We start from the raw sequence: 13,398 nt of genomic DNA, 5'->3' as shown, positions 1-13,398 counted from the left end.
AGGGGGTTTTCAACCAAAGGCTCAGTGACCACAGGGAATGATGAGAACTAAAATATTGTTACCAGCAAGTGTTTTTCTAAGGGTCTGAAATGTGTAAGCACCAAGTAAGGAAAGGGAGATTAAGCAACCATTGAAAAGGGAAAAGAGGGTGTCATCAGGGTACAATCTTTTTATGAAAGTCCCAGGAAACTAGGCAATGACTGTGGCAGTGTGTACGACCTGTGGCAGGAGTAAGTGTCTCAGCTCTCGCCCTCTCATTCTTTCGTCTGTTTATTATCCTTGTCAATGGAGGCCTCCTTCTCTCCCTATAATCAGGGTCCCCAGAAGGCCAAACGCCCTGATCTCACACTCTCATTGTCTGAATCTGGAGTGAGGCAGATTCAGAGCCCTCCACCCTCAACCTCAAGATTTAGGAAGTTCTCTGTCCCCCTCTCCATCAGAAAAAGGTAGCCAGATGAGCCAGAATTCTAAAGTTCTGGATGCAAATTCCACCCAGTGTAGGCAGTGCTATTTATGTGTATAAGGATGAGTTTTTTAGTATATTCTATCCAAAAAGAGACTATAGGAACACAGGAAACAAATCATCATAAACTACTTCTACCCAGAGCAAAGGGACAGTTCACACACATTTGTACTCTCAAGTGTGGGCTACACTGCACCTTCAGTCATACTATTTAAAATGTTCATCTCCATTGTGGGACCCTTTCCCAATTAATTGGCTTCCACAGCCTGCCCTTCAAAGGCCTGTGTAATATCCTCAAAAGTCCTGCCTCAGGTCTCAGGAATTTGAAGAAGGTGAAGATAAAGAAGGCAATGAAGAAGACGGTAAAGATCACAAAAACATAGGCTCTTAAATAGTATGCAGCTGAGGGGAAGAGCAGTTCAATCAAAAAGTTGGATATCCAGTTGGAACCAGCCATTGCAGCTGGGTGCAGTCCCTGGGTAAAGAGTTCAGCCACAATAAACCAGGAATGGGGCCTGGTCCAATTTCAAAGAAGGCCACATAGATCAAGATGGTGGTAATACAGACTAAGCTCGTTTTATCATACTTATCCTTTAATAACAAAGAAATGGTTACAAAGGAATGAGGCCCAAGTACGCTAGACAGGGTCTAGAAAAAAGGACAGAGTCATTATTAGAGGAGCTAAGAAAGGTGCTAAGCTCCCAACCTGTGTGTACTGATGGTCCTCTTCCCCACTTAATGCTGTATAATTGTTCAAACCTGGTAAATGCCACTCTTAGGATCATTGGTTACTATCCTCACTCTGTCTTTTATGACCTTGTCTAAATATGATCAGAGTCGGCGAACTTGGAAGGCTTCCATAGCCTTGGCAACTCATGACGAGAGCCTAGGGTGGTTACTGGCGCCATAAACTAGAGTGTCAATTTGTTGGGTCAACAACAGGAGCCACTGTGCACTTGCTCCTCATGTGGGATCTCTGTCCTTAATGTGCTGTACATTTTGATTTAATGCTATAACTAGTACTCAAACAGTATGTTTCACTTTGTGTGTCTATGTGGGTGCAAACTGTTGAAATCTTTATACTAAATTGATCTTCTGTATATAAAGAGAATTGAAAATGAATATTGGCCGGCGCCGTGGCTCAACAGGCTAATCCTCCGCCTTGCGGCGCCGGCACACCGGGTTCTAGTCCCGGTCGGGGCACCGATCCTGTCCCGGTTGCCCCTCTTCCAGGCCAGCTCTCTGCTGTGGCCAGGGAGTGCAGTGGAGGATGGCCCAAGTGCTTGGGCCCTGCACCCCATGGGAGACCAGGAGAAGCACCTGGCTCCTGCCATCGGAACAGCGCGGTGCGCCGGCCTCAGCGCGCTACCGCGGCGGCCATTGGAGGGTGAACCAACGGCAAAGGAAGACCTTTCTCTCTGTCTCTCTCTCACTGTCCACTCTGCCTGTCAAAAAAAAAAAAAAAAGAAAATGAATATTGATGTGAATGGAAGGAGAGAGGGAGCGGGAGAGGGGAGGGTTGCGGGTGGGAGGGAAGTTATGGGAGGGGGAAGCCATTGTAATCCATAAGCTGTACACTGGAAATTTATATTGATTAAATAAAAGTTAAAAAAAAAAAAACAACAAAGAAATGGTCATGAGGACTGAACAAAGAACATCCGTCTGAGGTCTATCAGATGTAGAGTTCTCCTTCCTGATCTTTTCACCAGAAACACAGAAACAACAGTGAAGATAGTATTAACAACCCCCATGCTGGCCAGCACCGCGGCTCACTAGGCTAATCCTCTGCCTTACGGCGCTGGCACACCGGGTTCTAGTCCCGGTCGGGGCGCCGGATTCTGTCCCGGTTGCCCCTCTTCCAGGCCAGCTCTCTGCTGTGGCCCGGGAGTGCAGTGGAGGATGGCCCAAGTGCTTGGGCCCTGCACCCCATGGGAGACCAGGATGAAGCACCTGGCTCCTGCCATCGGATCAGCGCGGTGTGCCGGCCGCAGCATGCCAGCCACGGCGGCCATTGGAGGGTGAACCAACGGCAAAGGAAGACCTTTCTCTCTGTCTCTCCCTCTCACTGTCCATTCTGCCTGTCAAAAAATAAAAAACAAAACAAAACAAACAAAAAAAAACACAACCCCCATGCTGATGGTGGCATAGATTGGCTCCTTAACACCTGCATCCTTGAAGATCCCTGTTAAGTAACAGAACACAGCGTTGATCCCAGGGAGCTGCTGAGAACGCTGCAGCACGATGGAAACGATGATGGGCTGCTGGTTGCTGGGTGCCCTGAAGAGCTCCAGCACCATGGCTTGCATTTCCTGGGCCATCCTAGCACTTTCATCTTTCATCTCCTGGATATCCTGGGCCACATCCTGGGTGCTCCACAGCCAGGATTTGCATGACATGCTTTTCTTCATTTCTGTTTATGAGCAAGAATCTAGGACTTTGAGGGCAAACCAGAAGGGGTGTACTTTGCAGAATGGCTGGAATGATGATGAAGCTCAGCAGCACCAGCTATGGGGCTTCAGACACCAAGATAAATTCCAGACCAAAGATCTGAGCCACCAGAATCATGACAATGATGCCTAGCTGATTGAGCATGCCAAAGGCCCCTCATAGAGCAGTGGGAAAGATCTCTCCAATGTACATGGGCACAAAACCTGTGCAGAGACTCCAAAAGATGCCAATAACCAAGTGGTCTAAGATCAATATTTCCACTGACTCAGATATTTGATAGAACCTCATGAGGCAGACACCCATTACAGCCAATAGGTTGACAATGAACATTAAATTGCACCTGCCAAAATGGTTGGCGGAGAGTCCAACAGAAAATGAGCCAATCATGCCACCAACAGAGAAGACCGCCACAGACAAGGAGCAAAGATTTGTGAGCAGCAGCCTACTGGGAGGTTCATCTAACTTCTCTTCCAACGTGTAGTTGAGGAAGTCCCTTATGATCATCTCATGAGCACTGATGACTCCAGTGTTGTAGCTGAACTGGAAAGAGCCAGTGGTGGCCACTGTGGTGGCAAAGATCAGGTGCGGAGTGATCTTCGTAGTTCCCATGGCCCAAATTCAAGGCTTTTGCAGATCTTTTAAGGAAGCTGCAGGTGTGGGATTCCAGAGGCATGTCTTCCAGTCCACAGAACCTTCATGTGTCCTTCTTGGCAGCTTGTTTCTCTTCAGCTGGGAAGGGAGCCTCCACAACCCTCTCCCTCACCCTGACAGCAATCCTCCATCTCATTTCAATAGTAATGTCTTAACCACTTGGACTGAGCATCTGAGACAATGTGGTAAGGAGAGTTAGGCATAGGTTAGTAGTAAATTTAAGCTTTTCATCATTTTCTAAAATTTTATGGTACAGGTTGATGTCTACTTACCTGTTCACACTTGCTTGTGTTACAATAATACTTTTCTGAATAAGCATCATACATTCCTCCTATGTACAAACTACCCTACAATATGATTTTTAGACCTATAGATAAGTGTTAAACTGTAAGAATGTTTTGGTGGCAAAAGGAAAGAATCATATAGGCTTATTTCCTTTTCTTTCTAAAAAGATTTATTTGATCTATTTGAAAGGCAGAAAGACAGAATGAGGGAGAGAGGCAGAGAGAAAGATTTTCCATCTGCTGGTTCATTCCACAAATCACTATAAAGGCCAGGACAAGATCAGGCTAAAGCCAGGATTCTGGACCTCCACCCAGGTTTCTCCTTGGGTGGGAGGAGTCTAAGCACTTGGGACATCTTCCACTGCTTTCCCAGGTATATTAGCAGGGAGCACGACCGGAAGAGGAGCAACCAGGACTCCAGCAACTCTAATATGGAATGCCAGAAGCACAAACATTTGCTTACCCCACTTCCATGCTAGACCATTTTTTTTTTCATTTAGAAATATATGGGAACGTTATTCCAAATTTAATAGCTGAAAGTATTTAGATATTTCTCTACAGATCTTCCATATTTATATGTGATTACCTTCTCTGTGTAAGTGAATTGTACAATTCACAAAAAAGCATTCAACATTCATTTTGATTTCTTCATATGAAATGCCAGGTTATAATTTCTTAATAGTTAAACTGGTTTATGATTATTTTTTGTGTATGCTGCATAACATAATGAAAGATAAAGCAGATAAATATTTGTTTCTCTTTGATGTTGTCAGTTTTGACATTTTCTCAGTCTAAGATGTTATCACTTGTTATTGCACCATTATTGTGTATCACTAATAAGAAAGGAAAAAATTGTCAAATTATCAAATGTCACTGAATATAAATTGTATATAAATGTTAAAACATAGCAAAATATGTGCAGTTTAGAGTGAAGAAATTGTGGTAATAGGGTTGAGCTCAATGATCAGAAATGAAACTCTTATCTAAATATTTGAAATTATTTTATTCTTATTTTTAACTAGTACATAAAAACTGTACATATTTATGGTGTAATGTGATGTCTTGATCCACATATACATTATACTATATTCATGATACTAATGTCTCTAATATTTATAATCTCTTTTTGGTAAAGTTCAAAATTCTTTTTCTAGATTATTTTTAAAAATATACAATACATAAATACTATACATGATTATGCTACTGTTCAATAGAACACCAGAACTTATTCATCCTATCTAGCCATAACTTGGTACCATTTGCCAACATTTTCTCATACCTCCCTCCCTGGGGATGGTTCCCTCTGGAAACTGTCATTCTACTCTTGACTTCGATGACATTATCAGTATTTTACATTCCACGTATGGGTGAGATTATGTGGTATTTTCTTTCTTATTCACTTAACCTAATGATTTCCATGTTGTTGTCAGTGGCACGATTTCATCCTTTGCTATGTCTGAGGAGTATTCCATTGCATATAGGTACCACATATGTGTATCCATTAATCATTTGATGAAATAATTTTAGACATATGATCTTTATAGTATACATTAGGACAGAAATTATGTTTCCTTCCTAGGGAGACTATGGAGTAAATATTAATAAATTTATAGATAAAATCTTTCAATTTGTATTAATAATATGAAATACAAAGTTTTAAACTTGCAATTGTCTACATATTCTTCACTGCTACTTGAGGATTGGAAATATTTGAACTTGGATTTTTTCTGGAAACATCTTCACATTCATTGTGATATACTGGGGCAGGCATTCTTTTATATATACATGCAAGTGAAAATTTATAACATTTAGTTATGTACCTTTTTGATAGTAATAAATGCATACATTAATGTCCAGTTAGAATTTTTTTACTTCGGCCTCTAACTATACTAAACTACACACTAGTGTATACTAACTCTGAGAAATTCTTTGTAAGATAAAATTGGTGTTGGTGTTAGTATTGTTTTCCAGTGAACAATTCTGCTGCTCCAGTTTATTTGCATATTCAGTTATAGCTCCAAACTTGAGACAAGAAGAACTCAGTGACACAGAACAAATCTCTGTAAAGGGAATCTAAATATGGGGAAAAACAATATTTATCTACATGGGGAATTTCTGAAATGTGTGTTATTATAAAAGTTAATTCCCTTTCTGCATAAACAATATTTGATTTTCATATTAGCATATTAGTTTGAACAGCTGCACAAAACTGCTAAGTTAAAAATCTAAAAAATAAAGTTTCAGATCAACTTTTCTTTCAGATTAACAGGTGCAGAATGTCCCAGGATATAACCGTATGTTTAGAGGAAATCTTTCATTTGGGATACATTTCTATTAGATGGGCTATGGCTGAAATGTATATATACAGTGAAAACTTTTACAAGCACAGAGTTTTCATATACGTTAGGTCAAAATGATTAAGAAGGAAAAAATCTAATGTTTATTACTGAGCGATATTTATCTTTGCATGAAACAAGTCACTAGACAAATAACCATAGCAGAAAGGTGATTTAGGTGCACTAAAGCAGAATTGTACATTTCTATGTGTATGAGTGTGTTTCAGAGAGAAATGCTGGTTATCAAAAAAGTGAAGTTTTAGTGAATACTGTTGGTCTTTGTTGCTGTGTGGAGAAAGAAAACACAGCCATTTGGGGTATGTAAAGGACTTCCATTCTAAAGAAACAAATTCTTTCTGGAAATCTCTTGATTCTTTACTTCTGTAAAGTTGTACTATTACTGCAAATGTTGTAATCTCTTACTAAAAATCATAATTTAGAACACATAGTAACACAATAATAATATATACTGTACAATTAAAATAATTTAATTACAATTTATAAAACGAGTTAAGTGAATTATTTTAAAAGGTTTAAATTGGTTTTATCTTAGGCTCATGTATGAATATTTACATTTTATTATTTGCAGTTTGTTTTAAAGTTTATGAATTGTAGAAAACTTTGACTTCATGGGGTCTGACTTTTAGCACTTTGCTTCTTAAATGTTAGCAACAGATGATTAAGAGGAACATGAAACAGTCTTCTGAGGCTGTTGACTATTCTTCCTTATGCTGACCAACAATTTGATAAGTGTGAGAAGCAATGCTCTTTTCTCTTGTGTTGTCTCACATCATTTCTCCATTGGCCCCATTCCCAAATTATTTATTAATTCATTTTCTCATTTACTCATCTTTTCAACAGTATTTCTTGATGCTACACATGTTAGCCACCATGTTTGACTTCGGGGGTACAGATGAACAAAGCAGATACAAACGTTCTTCTTGTGGATGTTCTGTTTGGTGGAGAAAAAAGGCAGCCGAACAATCATGCTCTACAGTATATAAGATGCAATGCAGTGAGAGGGGATCAGGCTATGCCCTGGGAGTACCTATTCAAGTTTGAAGACATTGGGAAAAGACATTGGTAATTCCTTTTCTTATCTCCAAATTTTTTGGTCCTCCATAAGTTCCCATTTGGTTGGGGGATTTTGTTTTGATTTTAAATTACCACAGATTTATTGATTTAAAAGAACAGAAGTATATTCTTTTAATTTGATGGAGGTTGCAAGTTCCAAGTGGAATCCACTGATACCTAACTAAGGTATTAGCAAGGTTGTGTTCCTTAAGGGTCTCTATAGAAGAATGTGTTCCTTTGCCTTTTTCCACTTCTAGAGATACATGCCTTGCCTTCTTTGGTCCATGGTCCCTTCTTCCAACTGCATAATTAGCAGCATCTTCATATCATCTCTTCTATAGCAAATTCTCTCTGCCTCCTTCACAGTGAGAGTCCAACAGAAATGAAAGAAAATCTCCTCACTTGAAAGTCATATATTTGATCACATCTACAGAATTTGTTTGTCATGTGAGATAACATTTGCAGATTCCAGAAAGTAGAATTTAAGTATCTTAGGATAGAGTAAGGACTTTACCAGTGTACCACACTGGCCCATCAAGAAGTAGTATTCATAAATAATTGTCTGGATATATAATCTATGATTCTTGCAAGTTCCATGAACAGATACTTTGTTCCTATTTTTGGAAAACAAGTTCATTCTTTATGAGGTAAAGATATTTCATTCTTTTAGCAAAGTTATAAAATTATGTTTTACAATATTATAGACTGTTTTGTGTGAAAGTCATGACATCTGACCCACCTTCATAGAGTTGCTGGAGATGTAGAGATTTTGAAATGTTTCTGGATTCAATTCTGCAGAGAACAAAGTTACATTTCATATGTATCATGAGCCCTGCCTTGGCATAAATAATGAGTGGGCCTTAATAGCCTTCTCTTTATTTCCTTTTTCCTGGGAAAGGTTTTCCCAGGTTTGTTGATGTGGAGGACAACTTCTCTTCTAATAGAGAAAGGAAACTTTCAACCACAGTAACTCTAAATAGGAGAGTGTTTCTATTGAAAATGATTCAAGAGAGACATCAGTATGTATACTTGCGTCCAGCTATCTTTATAGTTCTTTTATTCATTGTGAGAATCACCACCTTCTGGTATAAAAACCTAATAATGTTGTTTCCATTTGGCCATTGTTCTGGTTTACATGTTAGACCTAGGAGAAATTACATGAGTTGGTGCAGAGATAAAGTCTTGGGGTATTCTCAAATGTGGTCAAACTTGTGAACACCGAGGGATAAGGTAGAACGTAAAAGAATCTTTTAAAATCTTTTAAAAATACTTTACCTAGCCGGTGCCGTGGCTTAACAGGTTAATCCTCCGCCTGCGGTGCCAGCACACCGGGTTCTAGTCCCGGTTGGGGCGCCGGATTCTATCCTGGTTGCCCCTCTTCCAGGCCAGCTCTCTGCTATGGCCCGGGAAGGCAGTGGAGGATGGCCCAAGTGCTTGGGCCCTGCACCCGCATGAGAGACCAGGAGAAGCACCTGGCTCCTGGCTTCGGATCAGCGAGATGCGCCGTCCGCAGCGGCCAGTGGAGGGTGAACCAACGGCAAAAAGGAAGACCTTTTTCTCTGTCTCGCTCTCTCACTATCCACTCTGCCTATCAAAATAAATAAATTTAAAAAAAATTAAAGTAAAAGATTAAAATCAAAATCACCAAAGGAAGCCAAAGTTTTAACTAATAGCCAATAGCAAAGAAAACTAGAGTGGAAATAATAAGTGAAGAAAGGGAAATAAGTGAGTAAATAATGATTGAGTGTTTATGATGCTTCAGAAAATCTGCAAGTAACGGTCCCTTCAATGACTGGACTATAATAATTCTCTTTAATATTGAAAGCACTGAGGCTGAGAAAGGTTAACTGATTTTCCAATGGAATTCATTTAGTGTGTGGCAATGCTTGTATTTAAAGTCTAGTTTGTCTGAATCCAAATTTCATTGCTTTTTTGATATCCCACCTCCTTGCTGGGGTACCCAGGCTTGTTGTTTTATCACAGAATTACATGCAAGAACCTGGGAAGATAACTCTTCAAATGTCAAATCATCGCCCCATAAAAGATTTTGCCACAGCTGTGGAAATATGGCCTTAGGGTATGTGATAGAATCTGAACCAGACCCACTGGAAAATGCAACTTGACTCTACTCTTTTTTCTTTCCCTGCTGAGTCCATAATAGAAAATGAGTGTCTATTGCTTTTCTCTTGATATTCATGGTGTTTTTTTTCCCATAGGATTATCTCATGTAAATGCTGCTTCTTTCAAATTTGGGGTAGAATTTTACTACGGTTGCTTTCAGCAGGCTTCAGTCTTCTAACAAACACAAGCTCTGAGTAGGTATAAGTTAAATTAGTTTTTCTAGTGCCAAAATATGATCAGCTATTAATGAGTGGCCTGCAGATTTTCTTTTTTAGCTAAAAGAGTGATTTCTCATTTACTTCCTGAAAATTAGAAAAGCTGTCTGATTGCATTTGCATGTTGAGATTTTCTCTTACGATGTGTATTCAATTTAACGCACTAAAGTATGAAGTAAATATGTTCATTTAATCTGCTGCCTGAGCCAGTATCTCTGCAGCAAGATATCCTACCTTTGTGAATGCATGTGTGAGAATGCAATTGTTTGACTACAGCTCATATTAATATAAATCAACCTCTACAAAGAAAGCTTCCTCTATCCCTGAAATTCATATTTATACAAATAGAAAAATAATGGATTTCAAAAAGAGCCCAATAGGTTTGCGCCTCTAGAATTATCCCGAGAGTATAGGCAGGATTGAAATATTTCAAGGTGTTTTGGAGTAGGGTATTGATAAAGTATTTCCATGTTTGCTGAGTGTCTCTGAGTGAGCAGATTCATACTAATAAAGGCAGAAGCCAGGAATAGTTATAATACGCTTAATTAACTCTAAGCTTATTTAATGCCATGGTCCAGATGAACTGTAGATAGGGAGACATAATACATATAGCTCATTAAAAAATAATTTGGACTTCTCTAATCTATATTTGCATGAAGTTCAGGTCCTTGTCCTGGAGGTATTAATTATTTCCTAATATTATTGTTGAAAAATGGATTCTCAAGAAAAAATGGTAATTAGTGAAATGCTGGCTAACATAATTCAATTTCACTTAACATACTCACGCCAATTATGCCATGAGATTTTTTTTCTCTTGACAAAATATCCTTTTAAAACAAGGTCCTAATGAAAAAACTTTATAAATGAGATTCTGTCTTAGAGTTATTAAAAAAAGACAATAAACAAAATGAACCTATTTGTCTGTATTTATATAAATTAGAAAGGTATTTCCTAGAGCCTTTGTGTTTCCATAGGGAACAGGTTATTTCTGCTTTGATCATATTTTAGAACTCATTTTCTTAAGGATACTATGTGTTATTTTGAGGAAATGTATGCAAAGAATTAAAAGAATCTGATTAACTGCTATATTTGATGAAATCTCATATGACACACTTCTTGAATTTTATGGTGAGTTGCTAACAGTGAACAATTCTAGAAATCAACATTCTAGCAAAGGAGCTATAATAGCATCCTAAATAAGAAAGAGCAACTTGAGCTGAATGAATTACCCAAACATTTTTTCTAATTTTATGTGTGATGTTTTCATTTTTAAAGATGTTTTCTCTATTTCATCTCTAGATATCAGGTCTGTTTTGTAGAAATGAACAGGTCAATTGCTTTATCCAATATGCTAGATATTTACAAAGGAGACTAAGAAAACATGGAAAAGTGGACAAGGAAAAGATTACAAAAGAGTAGAGGTGGGGAGGCCGACACTGATGTTGAAGTCCCATGTTCCCAGTTTTGTGTTGTGTTCACAACTCATTTATCCATTTCAAGTGATGAGGATTATACTTTAACCCTGTTGCTATTTGCCAGAATGTGAGATGCAGGCCAAGCCAGGTGTGGTTTGCACCACATCCCATTCCAAATATCTATCTGTGGCCTACACTGCTGGGGTTTTTCTGGATTATGCCTCTTTTCTTTTAAAAATTTATTCATTTATTTGAAAGAGTTACAGAGAGACAGGGAGAAACAGAGAGAGAGAGAGATTTTCTATCCACTGCTTCACTTGCCAGATTGCTGCAATGGGCAGGGCTGGGCCAGGCCAAAGCAAAGAACCAGAAGCTTCAATCAGTTCTCCCAGGTGGATGGCAGGGGTTCAAACTCTTGGGCCATGTGCTGCTGCTTTTCCCAGGTCATTAACAGGGATCTAGATCAGAAGTGGAGCATCTAGGACACAAGCTAGTGCCTATATGGCATGATGGCATCACAGGCAGCAACTTCACCAACTATGCCATAATGCTAGCCCCTGGATTATGCATATTAAACCAACTTTTTTTTTTCTCAGATTATTTCTGTGGGGATTAAGCTAAAAATGTAGTATTATTCTAGGACGGCGCTGTGGCTCAATAGGCTAATCCTCCGCCTGCGGTGCCAGCACACCGGGTTCTAGTCCTGGTCGGGGCGCCGGATTCTGTCCCGGTTGCCTCTCTTCCAGGCCAGCTCTCTGCTGTGGCCCGGGAGTGCAGTGGAGGATGGCCCAAGTGCTTGGGCCCTGCACCCCATGGGAGACCAGGATGAAGCACCTGGCTCTTGACTTCGGATCAGCATCAGTGTGGTGCGCCGGCTGCAGCGTGCCAGCCGTGGCGGCCATTGGAGGGTGAACCGACGGCAAAGGAAGACCTTTCTCTCTGTCTCTCTCTCTCACTGTCCACTCTGCCTGTCAAAAAAAAAAAAAAAAAGGAAAAAGGAAAAATATAGTATTATTCTGTTTCAGTCTCAATTTCTTATTTTGGCAGCTGCACTCTTTCTCAAAGTTTCTTCAAATTATTTTATGATTTCCTATGTAACTTAAAGTTTTCATACTTAAAGTCCTTTGTGCTCCATATCTTTAAGGTAATGTATGTTGGTAAAACAGTCAATGCCTTCACAATGCTTCCAAGTGATTTTGAGTCTACTGATATTGCCACAATCTCTGTCTGACAGTCACTGAAAACTGAGCTGTGTCAGATTCTACTGAATGGAAGCTGCTCTGCTGCAGCAAACTACAGGGGCTGTTGATGTGGCCATTCTGCTTTATTCTGAAGGGCAGAGAAGCCTTTCTCCCAACTTGTGCTGTGCTTGCATACACGTGAGCTCGACGAAAGCACCCAGAGTCTCCACTTTGTGTTTGCAACACACATAGAAATTTGGAAACAGTTCTTATTTTCTTTCAAAGCCAGTTTCTCTGGAGTAAAGTGGTGAGGCCATGAGACTGGGCTGAAGAATAAAGCTCCTATCCATAATTGTCTCTTCTGAAACTTCCATCCTTCACAAAGTAAGCTGGCATGCCTAGTTCTCTAAGAGAAGTATTTTCTAGGTGGAGATGTCAAGGATGTAACTTTGTGGAGGTTTCAACCCACTAGTCCTCTGGGGAATTGCAGTACATTTGACTCTTTGACTAAGCTGCAAACAAGCTCCTCCTCTCCCTCCTAATGTCTAGTTCAAGAGCCATAAAGCCGATTTGCTGGACCAGAGCTAATAGTTTTATGCCAGTTCCATTTAACTAATGTTATTGTTTTCAGGAAATGGAGCTAGGTCATGCAGAAAACAGTGTATTTAAGAGTGTTCTTATAAAAATTCTGTGTATATTGCTTGAAAGACACTTCACTTTAGTTCAGGACTTTTCTGTCATTTTTAGGTTAGGTTGATGATTTCCATCCAAATGACATCTGGAGAGTACCATGTGCTAAGCAGTTTGGTAGTCTGAGAGTTAATTCTGCAACAAGGTACAAGAAAATGTCCTGATTTGAGTGCTAAGATGTAGGTACAAAGAAAGCATCTAAGGTCAAAGCTGTGTGTACTTAAAGTTGTGAAGATAGGGAGTAAAGAGTTAGAGGGACCATTCTGACTAATATGAGGCTTCTGAGACAAGCAGGGATGTTGTTGTCTGTAAAACTCAGATAAGCAACTAATCAATATGGCAAAGGGTAGCTTATTAATAGTAACAGATAGAACTTTTGCAGGACAGTGACACATATGAGCCTGTCAATAGTGATGAATATGAGACAATGCACGACAAACACAGAGGGAGGCTTCAGATGAGGTCTCCTTGGCAACCATGAAAAGGTGTTCCTTTATCTAGAACATGGAGGCTATTTTTG

At 39.6% G+C, this 13,398-nt stretch overlaps 1 pseudogene; it reads right to left on the bottom strand.

Annotated features, from left to right (window-relative positions):
* Window positions 1–711: 711 nt before the first annotated feature.
* On the bottom strand, window positions 712–3,520 carry LOC133770471 (solute carrier family 2, facilitated glucose transporter member 3-like; annotated as a pseudogene).
* Window positions 3,521–13,398: the final 9,878 nt, after the last annotated feature.

Source organism: Lepus europaeus, chromosome 11 (genome assembly GCF_033115175.1).
Source record: "Lepus europaeus isolate LE1 chromosome 11, mLepTim1.pri, whole genome shotgun sequence".
Taxonomy (NCBI): Eukaryota; Metazoa; Chordata; class Mammalia; order Lagomorpha; family Leporidae; genus Lepus; species Lepus europaeus.
This window is presented reverse-complemented; position numbering and strand designations above follow the sequence as displayed.